The following is a 13,654-nucleotide window of genomic DNA, read 5'->3' as shown; positions in this document are numbered from 1 at the left end:
GGAACATCTTCCTTTTCTGTCATAGCCACTTTCCTTATTGAGGGTGATAAGTTCACCTTCACTAAGTTCCTCTAGCTGAATATCTAGAGTCTCTCAAATGATGGCAGCATCAACATCCTACAATCAGCTATTTCTTCTATAACTCCATTTACATTAAATTCAAATCCTGCAAAATTATTTGCAAGGTGTGATACTTCCTGTTACTTCCTGCCATGATGCTTGAATGTTTCGAATTGTATGCTTTATGTCATATTTCTTTCAAAATTCAGCTAACTAAATTGCATGATCTCTAGCCATGGCATCAACAGCCTGTCTAAAAATCCATCTACAATATTTTGTACAGTCTTTATAGTTGAAATAACTCCTTGGTCTATTGGCTGGATTAATGAGGTTGTGAGCAGGGATTTTTCTCCCGGAAACTTGGATTTTTCATCCCGCACACAGACAAATCAGCTCTTCAGAACACACGCAATTTACAAGCATAGAATACTAGTTATGGTGATGGTGGAGGTGGGCAGTAGATGGTGTTGATGGAGATGATTTGTAGTAGAGGTTCGGTGTAGTGGTTGAGACAGTTGAGAGTTGAGTTGTAGGTGTCCTCCTGTACCGAGTCTTCAGACTCCTTGGAGGTGTCAGGAATAATAATAATAATAAACATTTTTCATTCAAGTCCTCAAGAAAATCAAGGGTGACTTGGAGCATTATCCACCAGTTGTAGTGCTTTAAAAGTTAAATTATTTTGTCTATAGTATCTATCTCTACCACTGGACAAAAAATAGGATTGAAAGCAGTCTTGAAACAATGTTACTGTATCCCATAACCTTTTATTTGGATACCAAATGACTTGGTATCCAGTTGATTTGTTATGATTTTTAATACTCTGGGATTCACAGACTGAGAGATAAACAGAGATTTTAATTTAAAGTCATCCTCTGCACTGCCTCCTGATAAAAGAATTTATCTATCTAACTGTTTCATGGCTACTTCACAATCCCAAGTTTTTCATCACATAATTTCTTAATGGAGTTGCATTCCAAAAAAGACCTGTCTCATCAACATTAAATAATTGACAATCATCATCATAACCACCTGCCTTAACTAATCCTTGGAATCTGGCACAAATTTCACAGCAGCATCGTTATCTACACTAGTAGCTTTACCAGATAGCTTAACATTAATCAATTCATGCAGACTTCTGAAATGATAAAGCCAACCTTTACTGGCAGTAAAAGGTGATTCATCCGTTTTCTTTCAATATGGCAACTAACTTCAGTGCTCTGGCCTGAATGCTAGCCAAAGTGATTGGGATTTTTTTTTTTTTTTTTTTTTTTTTAACTATGGTAAAAGAGGTAAAAGCAAAAGAAATAATAAAAATCAATAGTGATGAAATTAAACAAGTAGATCATTGCATATATTTAGGACAACAGATATCAATGGAACAAAATATCACGAAGGAAATTATAAAAGACGAATAATGCTTGGGTTCAAAGCATTTGGAACATATGGCTGTGAAACATGGGCACTAAATGCAAAGGAAATTCAAAAATGAAGAACAACACAATTTAGTATGGAAAGAAGTATGCCTGGTATCACAAGACTGGATCATAAAAGGAATATGTGGATAAGAAATCACACCAAAGTCTCTGACAACATATGAAACATCTGAAGTGACAATAGGCTGGGCTGAAGACAAGACCAGCAATGGACAAAAGAAGTACTGGATTGGATTCCACGAGAAGAAAACAACCATGACACTGACCTAAATCATAGTGGATTGATATCATCAAATCTGAAGGAGTGACATGGGTAAGAAGAGCCATGGACAGAACAGTTTTCAAGTAATCTTGGAAAGGCTTTCATCCAGCAGTGGATTGACAATGGCTGATGAAGATGATACACACACACATGCATGTGTGCACAGTATATCCAAAAGCTAAGGATGAACTACATTTTTACCTGTATATGAAAATATTTTCATGATTACAGCCAAATGTGGACATAAATTTATTGCCAGTATACTAATAAATTATAGTACACAAAAAATGTGTTATAAATTTCATACAAATTAAACTGCAATATATTTTTGGCAAAAGTTACAAATTTCCTAAGGATGTAGTTAAGAAATTAATGTACAGTGCATACAGAAAACTATGCGGAGAGACATTTCAGTATGGAATATGGCCATCCCAAACTGTGATGCAGCTCTCACAACATTGTACCATGCTTGGCACCAAGTGATTCAAGAGTTCTTAAGGGAAACTGGCCCACTTCTCCTTCAAAGCAAGAATAAGGCCTTGTTTGTTTACTGGAGGGGAATTTTGAGCACCAATGCATCTCTCTATTGCATCCCAAACACGTTCTATGGTGTTGATATCTGGGAGCATGATGGCCACTCAATTCATTCCTTGGTCTCAGAAGTCCACTGCTCATGTATGATGTGGTGTGGTATTGTCATCGATAAAAATGAATTCTTCACCTACAGCACTTGAAAAGCAATGAGAACAAAAAGGCAGGATGTTCTCCAAGATGGAAAACAAACTATAATTCTAACCACCTACAACTAGCTAGCATTTGCAGGAAGATTGTGATATGTTATATGTTAATCAGAAAAACTGTAAAAAATGAAAACTATTAAGACCAAAAAGGCAGGCTGTTCTCCAAGGTGGAGAACCACTGGCAATATGTCATATCTAACATCTCCAATTTCTCAACTCATCACACAGTTAAGCCAATTTTACAAAAACAAATCTTAAAAAAAAAAAAAAGAAAAAAGCAGCACCTCCATAGCACAGGTGGGCAGGGGGGGGGGGGGGATATGACATTTGTCCTTCAGTTCAAATTCCAACTGTGAGGCCTTTACACAGACTTGTTGGTGAAAATGAGTTGACTAACCTCATACCAAGGCAGAAGACATGTTAATACTGTTGGCTGAATGGATTGCATACCTGCACTCAAACCATCTTTGCATTTCAACCCCTTTAATTATACATATCACTGATTTAAAAGGACTGAAATGCAAACATTTTCTTGAACTGGATTAAATAATCCTTCAAAATTCTGGCATAATGATCACATGACAAAAACTTATATTTAAAAAAAATAATAATAAATATACAATAACTTCGCTATTGTATGTTAATTAAAATTAAAAATTCTGATCATTATATAAATTTTAAAGAACGGCTTTAACAATCGCAGAAATATAAAAAATTGCTGAAAATCTTAAAAGTTGCAGAAAGTTACACTATATATATATAATCTTTATCTCTCTGGTGATATTTTCTTACCCCGCATTTAATTTATATATTTTCACGTGATAACTATATTGCGAATATTTAATTGCTCTTAATTTAAAATGTTACATTGGTAATACGAAAACATTCTGCAATGAAGTTTGCAAAAATAACTGTTCTATAATTTTGTAGTTACAACAGTTCTGGAATATTTCTATTTTCAAATTACCAGAGCGTGTTTATATATAAATGATATCATATACACAAAGAAAGATGCTAAAAATGATTTTTTTTTTTTTTTTTTTTTTTTTCATAACAGATCTGGCTTTCGGAATGTGGCCACTTAATGACGAGCCCTATGCATTTCAATCAAATCTTATTCGGATTGTATGCCATATATTATTGGCTAAAATATATTTAATAGATGCACAGGGAAAAGCATGAAATTGTTTTCTAAGCTGTCACAATTGAAGGGCTCATATAAAAGGTGCATAATAGCAAACCAAACTCCCTTGGATAACTACAATATTCCTTATAAATTGCATCCCGATTACCCCCAGATAAATGAAGGGAGAAAAGATGATATTTCCACTCCATATTTAATGTTTATGTTTTGTTAATAATAAGCCTCTGACACCTACCGCTTATGAAGAAAAACTGACACCAGCATATGTATATTTTCTGTTCTCATGTAAGCTCTTATTTTTATTTAAAAATGCATGTTTAAATTAAACACAAATATTTGGCTATTACATGGAACATGAGAATAAGTTATTGTCTTCATATTTCAAATACTCTTCCTCAATCAAAGTTATTTTCTCTACTAATTTACTAAACCACTAAACAAATTTCTCCAAAAAAAAAAAAAAAAAAAAAAAATTCTCCATTTTCCGTACCGATCGAACTAAGACCGAACAAATTCCAAACTTTATCACGGCGCCTCTGAAAAATTTGCTCTAATTGTTGGGTCTCACTTTACACTTACTTATTATAAAAATTAAATAGGGATAAACCAAATTAATACAATTCAAGAAATTATTATACAATAATAATACTTTACTTAACTGTAGTAATTAAATCTTTTTTTTTTTTATTTATGCGAATCCCACGAACGATTGTACACATAGTTCAAGGAGTGAGCTTTCAGGGTAAGATTTTTTTTTTTTTTTTTTAATTCGACTCACACTCACAAAAGGTCGCAAACGTACATTAGTACCTCTGGAGGCTATGGATTTTCTTCGGTTTTTATTAATTTATATTTTTTCCCCTATATTCTACTCTTATTTTTTAATTTGATCCCTAACCCTGCTTTAAAGAAACCAAACATGGAACATATCAAACCACTCGTACTCGTACCGTGGGGTAGGCCATGGCCCCCCACAAGGGGAAGGGGATGACAGGGGATGTAGCCTGGGGGATCGGAATTAGGGGGGGCCGTCTTGTTGGGTCGGCCAGTTAAGTGAGACTAACAAAAGACAAAAAGAAACCTTATAAAATATGAATGAATATGTGCCGAGAGGGACTATTACCTTTTGCAATCGTTTCCAACCCATTATCCATCTTTTCAGACATATGGTTACTCTTCTGAACTTCCCATTCGAAAGAATTTACTTTGGTTTTCGGTTTTCGTTCGACGGTCTCGCTTTCTATGCACCCCGTCATTTCAATGCCGACGCCGCGCCGACGCTGCGCTGACGTTACCAGCACACTAACTTACCAGTGCCTACGGTGCGTATGCTACGGATGCTGAGAGAATTTTGTTTTATTCGTAAAAGAGAAAGCTTTATTTGATAATTTTAGTTGGTTAAGTTGATCTCAAGAAACTGGAAATTTTCTGCAAAATGATTTATTTGAGAAGAATGTCTTATTTGAATTAAAATTTTGTTAGTTAGTAAGTAAAAGAAAATATAAAGCTTTTTTAGTTTTTTTGTATGAAATATACTCAATTATTATTTCTTTTCCTATTATAAAAATTTGAGATATTAAAAATATTTAAATAAATTCTCTCAAGCAAGCAAAGACGTTCTAGTTAAAATAAATAAAATCCTAATGTCTGATTCAAAGTACAAACAAAAGTCCGGAGCTCAGAAGAGGAAACTTAAATCCGAGAGTGAATCGAAAGCATCGCAAGGTCGTCGATTCATTACCAAATTTTTCAAATCTGAAAACGAAAACGACGTAGTTCCCAGTACTGATCATAGTAAAGATGGTGATATTGTTTGTGACATTGAAACCCAAACAGAATATCAGTGTCAAATCGAAACTCATACAGCAGTCGAAAGTCGAGCGACTGTTACATGTGAACCTCTTGCAACTGAAGAAAAGGCCGCCAGTGAAAAACCTGCAGTGTACTTGCTGAGTTAGATTTTATTCTCGGAAAGATGGACACAGAATTAACTCCAACAACACTGAACACAATTAAATGCTTGAAAAAATATTTCAGATCTTATAAACGTATGCTAATGACAATGTTTTGGCACAAAATATTAGCAAACATTGACGATAAGAACATTATTATACAAAGTAAAGGAATATCTCTTGAGGTTGAGTCCGCACTTTCAAGAAAATTAGTGCAAGAGATACAACACTTACGTAACTCGTGGGAAAGTGTTGTCCAAGAAGCAAAAGTAGTTGCTGAAGCAATCGATGTGCAACCTCAATTTTGAGAAAATCGAAAAACTATTGTAGAACCAGGATAAGATTTCAAAATTTTCTAATTTATCAATGTAGGGGATTTCATTATGAATGATTTAAAAACAAGGCTTGAAGCAGCAGATAACATATGTGAATTATTCTAACCTATTTTAAATTTCCACTACTAGGACGATGGTCAACTTATCGCAAAAGCAGCAAAACTTGTGAATATGTATGAAAGATATCTGTCAGAAGAGTTACTGAATGAAATTCTTCACCATAAAAGTATTCATAAGATCGTTTTTGGCACAGAAACAAGTCAGGTGAGACTTCTGAACGCAATATATGACAAAAACCTGCAAGGTATATTTGCCAATATCTGCCTCACCATTAAACTATTTTGCACAATACCCAGTTACTGTTTCTTCAGCTGTGAGATCATTCAGCAGACATGCCAATTCATTGAAAACATGGCGAAGAAGCACAAGTAGCTAAGAACGAGTTAATCATCTAGGAATTTTGTGCATCGAAATGATTTGGCTAAGCAAGTTGATTTTACTGATATTATTGATAAATTTGCTTCGTCAAAAGCTAGAAAATATACTTTGAAGTAATTCTGCATATTATTATTAGTTTGTATTATGGAGATGTTGGTAGTTTTTTTAAAATAAATATTACTTTTGTGTTATCATTTAAACTAATTGATCCTAAACCCTGTAGACTGTGTAGCAATGTGTTGTCCTTAACCTGAGCGACAGGTAGGGGATCCGCCAAAAATCCTGACCTGGGGCAAGCTTCAGGATGTGGGGGCCATGGGGTAGGCTATAGATTTTTTTTTCCTGTATCAGTTAATGTACGTGGGCTGTTCAATAAGTAATAAGACTAATTTTTCTGTGGCGAAACCACTCATCACAATATTAATTCCCGTGGAATAAAGAAATGTTGCTATCTGTATTAACAAAAGAGGTTAATAGATGGCGTATACGGGCTGATGTGCCAGAGTGTCACGTGACTAAATGCAAGCTTGTTGCGGAGGTCCTACGAAATGGAAGTGTCCTTGGAACATCGTTATGGGATTAAATTTTGTGTGCGTTTGCAAAAATCGGCATCGGACACTTTTAACATGATACGCGAAGCTTTCCATGATGAAGCAATGTCGAGGGCAATTGTTTTTCGCTGGCATAAAACTTTTAAGGAAGGCAAAATGTGGAAGATTTTGAACGTGAGGGAAGACCTTCAACGTCCATCATAGTGACAATGATCAACACAGCCGCGATTATCATCAAGGAGGATCGCAGAATTACAGTACGCCAGCTGCATGTTGTCCTGAATATTTCTGTGGGAAGTGTTCACTCATTTGGGCCTGAAACGTGTTTGCACCCGATGGATTCCCAAACTCTTGACACCGGAGCAAATGCAGCATCGAGTGGATGTGTGCACAGAATGGAAAGAAAGACTGGAACAAAAAGGCAACAACTTCTTAAGCTTGTCCGATGCCGATTTTTGCAAACGCACACAAAATTTAATCGCTCATATGCGTGCCGAAACAAGCTTGCGTTTAGTCACGTGACACTCTGGCACATCAGCCCGTATACGCCAATTATCAACCTCTTTTGTTAATACAGACAGCAAAATTTCTTTATTCCAAAGAAATTAATATTGTGATGAGTGGTTTCGCGACAGTAAAATTAGTCTTATTACTTATTGAACAGCCTACGTATATTTTTTCCTAGTTTTTAATTTAATCTGGAGCCCTGTTCTAGAGACCAAACATGGAAATTTTCCAAGCCATTCAGGATTTCAATAAGCAAGATGATAGTCTCAAACCGAGCGATATTCATATAATAAGAAAAAGTTGTGTATAATATAATATGAATCATATTATACATAAAGACAATCAAAACATCCATGACATTCAAACCATAGCTGATAGAGAGAGGGTACAGCAAACCTTCAGCCAACAAGGCCGGCACAATCCGGTAACCATACTCTTCTGAGCAAGCATGGAACTTTTCAAGCAATATAGGTCTCTGATAAGCCAGTGTAGCTCAGTGGATGTGGCGTTTGCACACCACGGCGCATGGCCGCACGAAGAAAGACTTGATTTCGAGTCTAGTTGTCGACTAGAGGAAATTTTTCCAAACCTTTTTTCGACAGATTTCCGAGTTAGTCGATCTCTGGCAAAGGCAAGCGGGTTTTTTCTCCCGTATACTCAAGAAATTCGACTGTAGAACCCACATTATCTCAGATATATTGTATTAAGATTAAAGACCACGAGATCGCGGCCGTTGTAGGGCCGTCTCTCTTCACTGCATGCCACTTAATTAGCGATAGCCTTGAGCCAGCTTTCTCTGATTGGCTGCCAGTGGCGATTGAACTACCAACCGAGGCTCCAAAAAGTTAGATAGGACAAAACAGCATCGCCTACTCCCTATATAAAAAGGAGTTAGCCGATTTTTTTTTATAAGCACAACGATGATTTTACAAATATTTGCTTTATAATCACACTTATAAAAATTAAATCATTCAATTCATTTGATTATAAAAACGAAATTCTTCAATTATTTTAATTAAAAATGACAATTAAGCATGTGTAGATAAGCGGAAGTGACCAAACAACAGATTCTGGAATGCTAATTAAACGTTTTGAAATCAAAACGAATAATCAGATAACATTATTTTAAACCTATCATCATCATCATCATCATCATCATTAAATTCCTGCCATGTACCCTCAAGGGGTGTACAGGATATGATAGTACTACATGAAAAAAATTACATCATTACTAACTTCCTATCTACAATTTTCCTCCAAATCAGTCTGTTAGTTGTCAAGACTCCAACATTATCAGATCTTATATTTCTATCGTCTAAGGCACTTTGTACCGTATCAATCCACCAATATCTTGGTCGTTTTGCTGCCAACCTGGCAGAGAACACTTGATCTGCTAATCTTTCTTCGCCCATTCTGTTTAAGTGACCATACCACCTGAGATTAGCTGTGCTACCTCATTCCTGGATGCTGACAATGTCATGTTCTTTCCTAATATCCTCGTTTTTAATATGATATTGCCATTGATGCCATCTGTTCACGCCTCTAATCTTTCTTAGGACTCTCATATCTGCGGTCTCTAGTCTTTGGTCAAGGGTTTTACTTCTGATCCAGCTCTCAGATCCATAAGTTAAAACTGGTTTGAACACTGTCTTGTATACAACTAATTTAGTGTTCCGACTAATTTTTCTCTTATTCCATATGAATTTATTCAATTGACTTCCCACAATACCAGCTTCGCTGATTCTGTTGTCTATTTCTATATTTAATTTACCATCTTCACTTAAAATCGTGCCTAAGTAGCTGAAATGTTTTACTTGTTCCACAGGTTCTCCGTTCACAATGCAGTTGACATTTTCAATGATTCTGCCTATTTTCATTGTCTTTGTCTTTTTATTGCTGACCTTCATACAATATCTATTACAACAGCTATTCAATTTAGTCAGAAAATCTTGCAAACTTGTAGCCGATTCATTTAGAAGTATAACATCATCCGCATAAAGCAACGAGCTGACATTGACATCTCCAATTCTGATATGTTAATACCACTTTCCTTCATAACGTGATCCATATAGATAATGAATAACAGAGGGGATAATGTACATCCTTGTCTCACACCAGATTTAACATTAAACCATCTTCCTGTGCTTCCTTCAATTCTAACTGCTGACTTGCAACTCAAATAAAGACTAAATATTGCTTGATATAATGCCCCATTGACACCATATAACTGTAGCATATTGAATAGCTTCTCTCTTGGCACCTTGTCATATGCCTTTTCCAAATCGACAAAACTTAAATACAGATCTTTGTTATATTCCCATGCTTTCTCGACTATTTGTCGTAAAGTGAAAATCTGATCCTAACAGCCTGTATTTGGCCTGAATCCAGCTTATTCTTGACCAAGCTTTTCTTCTACAATTCTTCTCAACCGTTTCTCAAGTATACTTGCATAGATCTTGCCAGGAACACTCAGTAGGGAAATATCTCTTTAATTCTCACATTCAGTTTTATTTCCCTTTTTATATATGGGTACTATGAGAGCTCTACTCCAATAATCGGGAATTCGTCCCTCTGTCCGGGCTTTCTGAACTATGCAGTGCAGCCCCTGTAAGACTCTTATACCACCGTACTTCAGCATTTCTGGTCGAATATCATCTACTCCTGCTGCCTTTCCACATTTCAAGCCTTGGGTGGCTTTTTCTACTTCAAGTATGGATATGTATTCCTGACTGCATGCCTGGTCAGTGTTTTTTACAACTGTGCTGTCATCTCTGCTTGTTTCATTTAGCAGTTTTTCAAAATAATTACTCCATACCTCAAGGATATCTTTTTCTCCCGTTTTCATGTCACCTTTATCATTTCTAACTCCTTTTACAGCACTCTTTCCTCCATTCCTAAGCTTTTTCAACAACCTCCAGAATATTTTGTCACCTTCTTGATATTTATTTTCTATATTCTTGCCAAAGTCCTCCCATGACTTTTGTTTAGCTAGTTTTACAGTGTTTAGCATTCTTGCATTTGTCTCTATACTCTCTAAGAGCACAAGCTGACTTATTTGACAGGATCTTTTGATATGTTTTCTTCTTTTCCTTCACTGCCTCTTTAACGTCCTGTGTCCACCAGGGAGTTCTGATTTTTTTTTTATCCTTGCAGACGGCCTCGCCTAAAGATTTTTAAAAAAATCATTGCAGACAACCTTACCACATGCCTCTCTGGCAGAATCAATCAAGGTTTTCTTCAGAGTTTGCCACTGAATCTCCAAGGTTTGATTCCTGTTCTCAAACTCTTTCGTTTTTTCTTCAATAAAAATTAAATCTTTCAATTCATTTGATTATAAAAACGAAATTCTTCTATTATTTTAATTAAAAATGACAATTAAGCATGTGTAGATAAGCGGAAGTGACCAAAAAACAGTTTCCGGAATACTAATTAAATTTTTTGAAATCAAAATGAATAATCAGATAACATTGTTTTAAAACTATTACCACTTTATAGTATTAATAAAAAGGAAAATAAATAGAATAAGAGCAAAAAAAACCTAAATGTAACTAATGATGTAATTAATATTAAATAATATAAGTAATATATTAATTATAAGTAAATTAATATAAGTAAATATCTCCGGTAGTCTACTAGCCGACTGGAGGTACATTTTCTAAGCTTATTGACGTCCGATCCCCGAGATAATCGATCTGTGGCACGGGAAAGCGGATTTTTTTTCTCCCGAAAACTAGGGTTTTTCATCCCGTAAACTTAAGAAAATAGACCGTAGTATCCACATCATTTCAGCCAGATATCCTGTTAGGGTTAGGTACCAAGAGATGGGAACACTTGTTTGCTAGCCTTCTCGTCGGTGCCTGCCTATAATTAGTGACAAATAGTGGGTTAGCTATTTCTGATAGGCTACCAGTGGAGATTGAACTGCCCACTCAATCTCTAAACGCTAGATAGGATATAAAGGCCTCGCCTACTCCCTATAAGGGAATAAAATGTGTTAGCTGATTTATTTATTTTATTTCAAGTAAAATATAAATGTAAATTAATAGAAATTATTTCAAATACCTTTCTCTATTGGCTTAGAAGTAAATTAGTGTTCTCCATATAAGGTTACTAACCTGGCAATGGATCATTGAGTGGTAGGGCTGCTACCTTAAGGCTTCTGAACGTGAATTCTTCCAAATTTATACTCACAGGAGGAATAAGGTATATTAAAAAGGAAAGAGAGGATTTCAGAGGGTCATAAATATGGGCCAGAAATGGAAATACCTTATAACCCTCGAGTACTCAAATAGAATAACAGTCATAAAATAAGAAGAGTTGGCTGATAATACTTTAGAGGAAAGGTTAAAGTTAGTGGATCTTCCTCAACATAGAGGGAGTGCCAATTCCCTTACAATCAAGATGCTTTCCCCTTATGGCCGTGGTCTGCTAGTCCATACTCAATATATTCGGATCATCTCACTATATCTGGTGGGCTTCCCTCTCTGCCACCTAGGGGAAGTGCTCTGTAGAGGTTAGTTCTTCAAAAAGTGATGGAAACATTTAAGGAACATGTTGAAAGAATGAAAACAGAAACATTACTAAAACAAGTATCAAATTAGAAACCATTAGGGAAAAGCAAAGACCAGAATAGGCCACTCTAGGAGTAAATCCTTGAAAAGCGTGATGATGATGATGATAAATTTATTAATTTCTATTAACTGAAATTAATATAAACAAGCTTGTGTAGTTCAGTGGAAGTGGGGCTTGCTTCCTCTGTGCTAGGCCGTCCAAAGACAGACTTAAGTTTAAGTCTTGTTGATGACTTTAGGAACTTTTTCTAATCCATTCTTCGACCGGTTCCTAAGTTAGATGATCTCTAGCATGGATAAGCGGTTTTTTACTCCAGAAAGTTCTGGTTTTTCGTAACATGAACTCAAGAAAACCGACAGTAGAACCCATCTCAGACAATAACTTACCTTGTTAGGGATAGGTTTCAAATGACTGTAGCACTTATTTTCCAGGCTCTTGATTGATTGCCGCTTACATACAGTCTTGCCAATGACTGTATGTAAGCGGCAAGATTAAGCATACTATTACAACTTTCATCCACCCACGTGCTGCCAATTGCGCCAACACGGTTCTGTTAGTGGCGCTGTACAGAGCCAACATTCAGATACTGATCAGTAGAGAGAGAAAGAGAGAGAGAGAGAGAGAGAGAGAGAGTTATCTGGCTATACTAGTTAACATGCAGTGGAGATGATGAAAACAGTGTAGTTGTCATGTAATAACACTTTATTAAGCCATCTGTTATTTTCAACATGCTAAATTCAGTCGAGATTAGTGTGATGTTTGTCTATCGGACTATTAACCATTATAACGATACAGGGGGCGTATCTGACTCTCAAAGAACAGGTTGACCATGCGGACGGAACAGCTCGCGAGGGAAGTGAAGGCAAGGCACACCTCCTCCCTGTGAGAACGCAAAAAGTGATGTTGCGAGTGGTGAATGTTTCGTTCCGTTTCCTATTATCATTCTACTGCACACTTCCTAACAACACAATTTATGCAGCAGAGAGTGATAAAATCAAAGGCACTTCTGTGGTACATGAACACCAGATGCCAGGATATCCTCTTAACAAATGAGAATATTTTCATTGTCAGTGCCTTTAACTGTCAAAATGGTCCCGTATATGACCCGGATGCCTGCACAGCACATGCCATAGCGCCTCAGATTCAGAGATGCCATCACCCTGCAGTAGTGATGATTTGATAGGGGTGACGTATCAGGAGGATATCCATGTTGCATTTCTGTGAAAAAGGGATCAAACCTTCTGGCAAAATGTATCAAGATATCGTGCTGGAACTTGTTATGGTCCCTAAAGAACACCATGCTTCACAGTATGCAGTGGACCTTCTAAAAGATTCATCCCCATATTCAGCCCCTTCCTTCCAGACGGAAAAACAGATATTACCATCTCATTGGGCACCTTGAAGTCCCAATCCTAATCCATTCGACTTCAAATTGTGGTCGGAGCTTGGGAGATTAGCCTGCTAGAAATGACACACCAGCATAGCCAGCCTGAAGCTGGATTTAGAGCAAGCAGTGGGAGTGTTTCTGCTGGATATCATCTGTGCCACAGAGATGGATCAAGTGGGTGTCGGGCTTAATGGCCACCAGGGCCCAAACCTATTTAGAAAAAATAAAAGATATCTTTTATTTTTTAGAACGTAAGAACGATATAGATATTAT

General features: G+C 36.3%; 1 protein-coding gene across 2 annotated transcripts in view; it reads right to left on the bottom strand.

The window, feature by feature from the left end:
• The window catches only part of GrlHz (Gustatory receptor-like Holozoa), a 253,757-nt gene extending 249,391 nt beyond the window's left edge, over positions 1-4,366 (bottom strand). Inside the window, exon 1 of one of the 2 annotated variants that reach the window (XM_090401540.1) lies at positions 4,299-4,366. The gene's annotated coding sequence lies outside the window, so the exon portion shown is untranslated. Of the gene's footprint in view, positions 1-3,874; positions 4,079-4,298 lie in introns of those variants that run through there. The other variant, XM_090401539.1, reaches the window with a different exon arrangement.
• Between the last annotated feature and the right edge of the window lie 9,288 nt (positions 4,367-13,654).

The sequence above is a fragment of the Typopeltis vanoorti genome, chromosome 12 (genome assembly GCF_054136105.1).
Source record: "Typopeltis vanoorti isolate ZY-2024b chromosome 12, IOZ_Tvanoo_1.0, whole genome shotgun sequence".
Lineage (NCBI taxonomy): Eukaryota > Metazoa > Arthropoda > Arachnida > Uropygi > Thelyphonidae > Typopeltis > Typopeltis vanoorti.
Note: the sequence above shows the minus strand (reverse complement) of the source record. Positions and strands in the feature narration are given on the sequence as shown.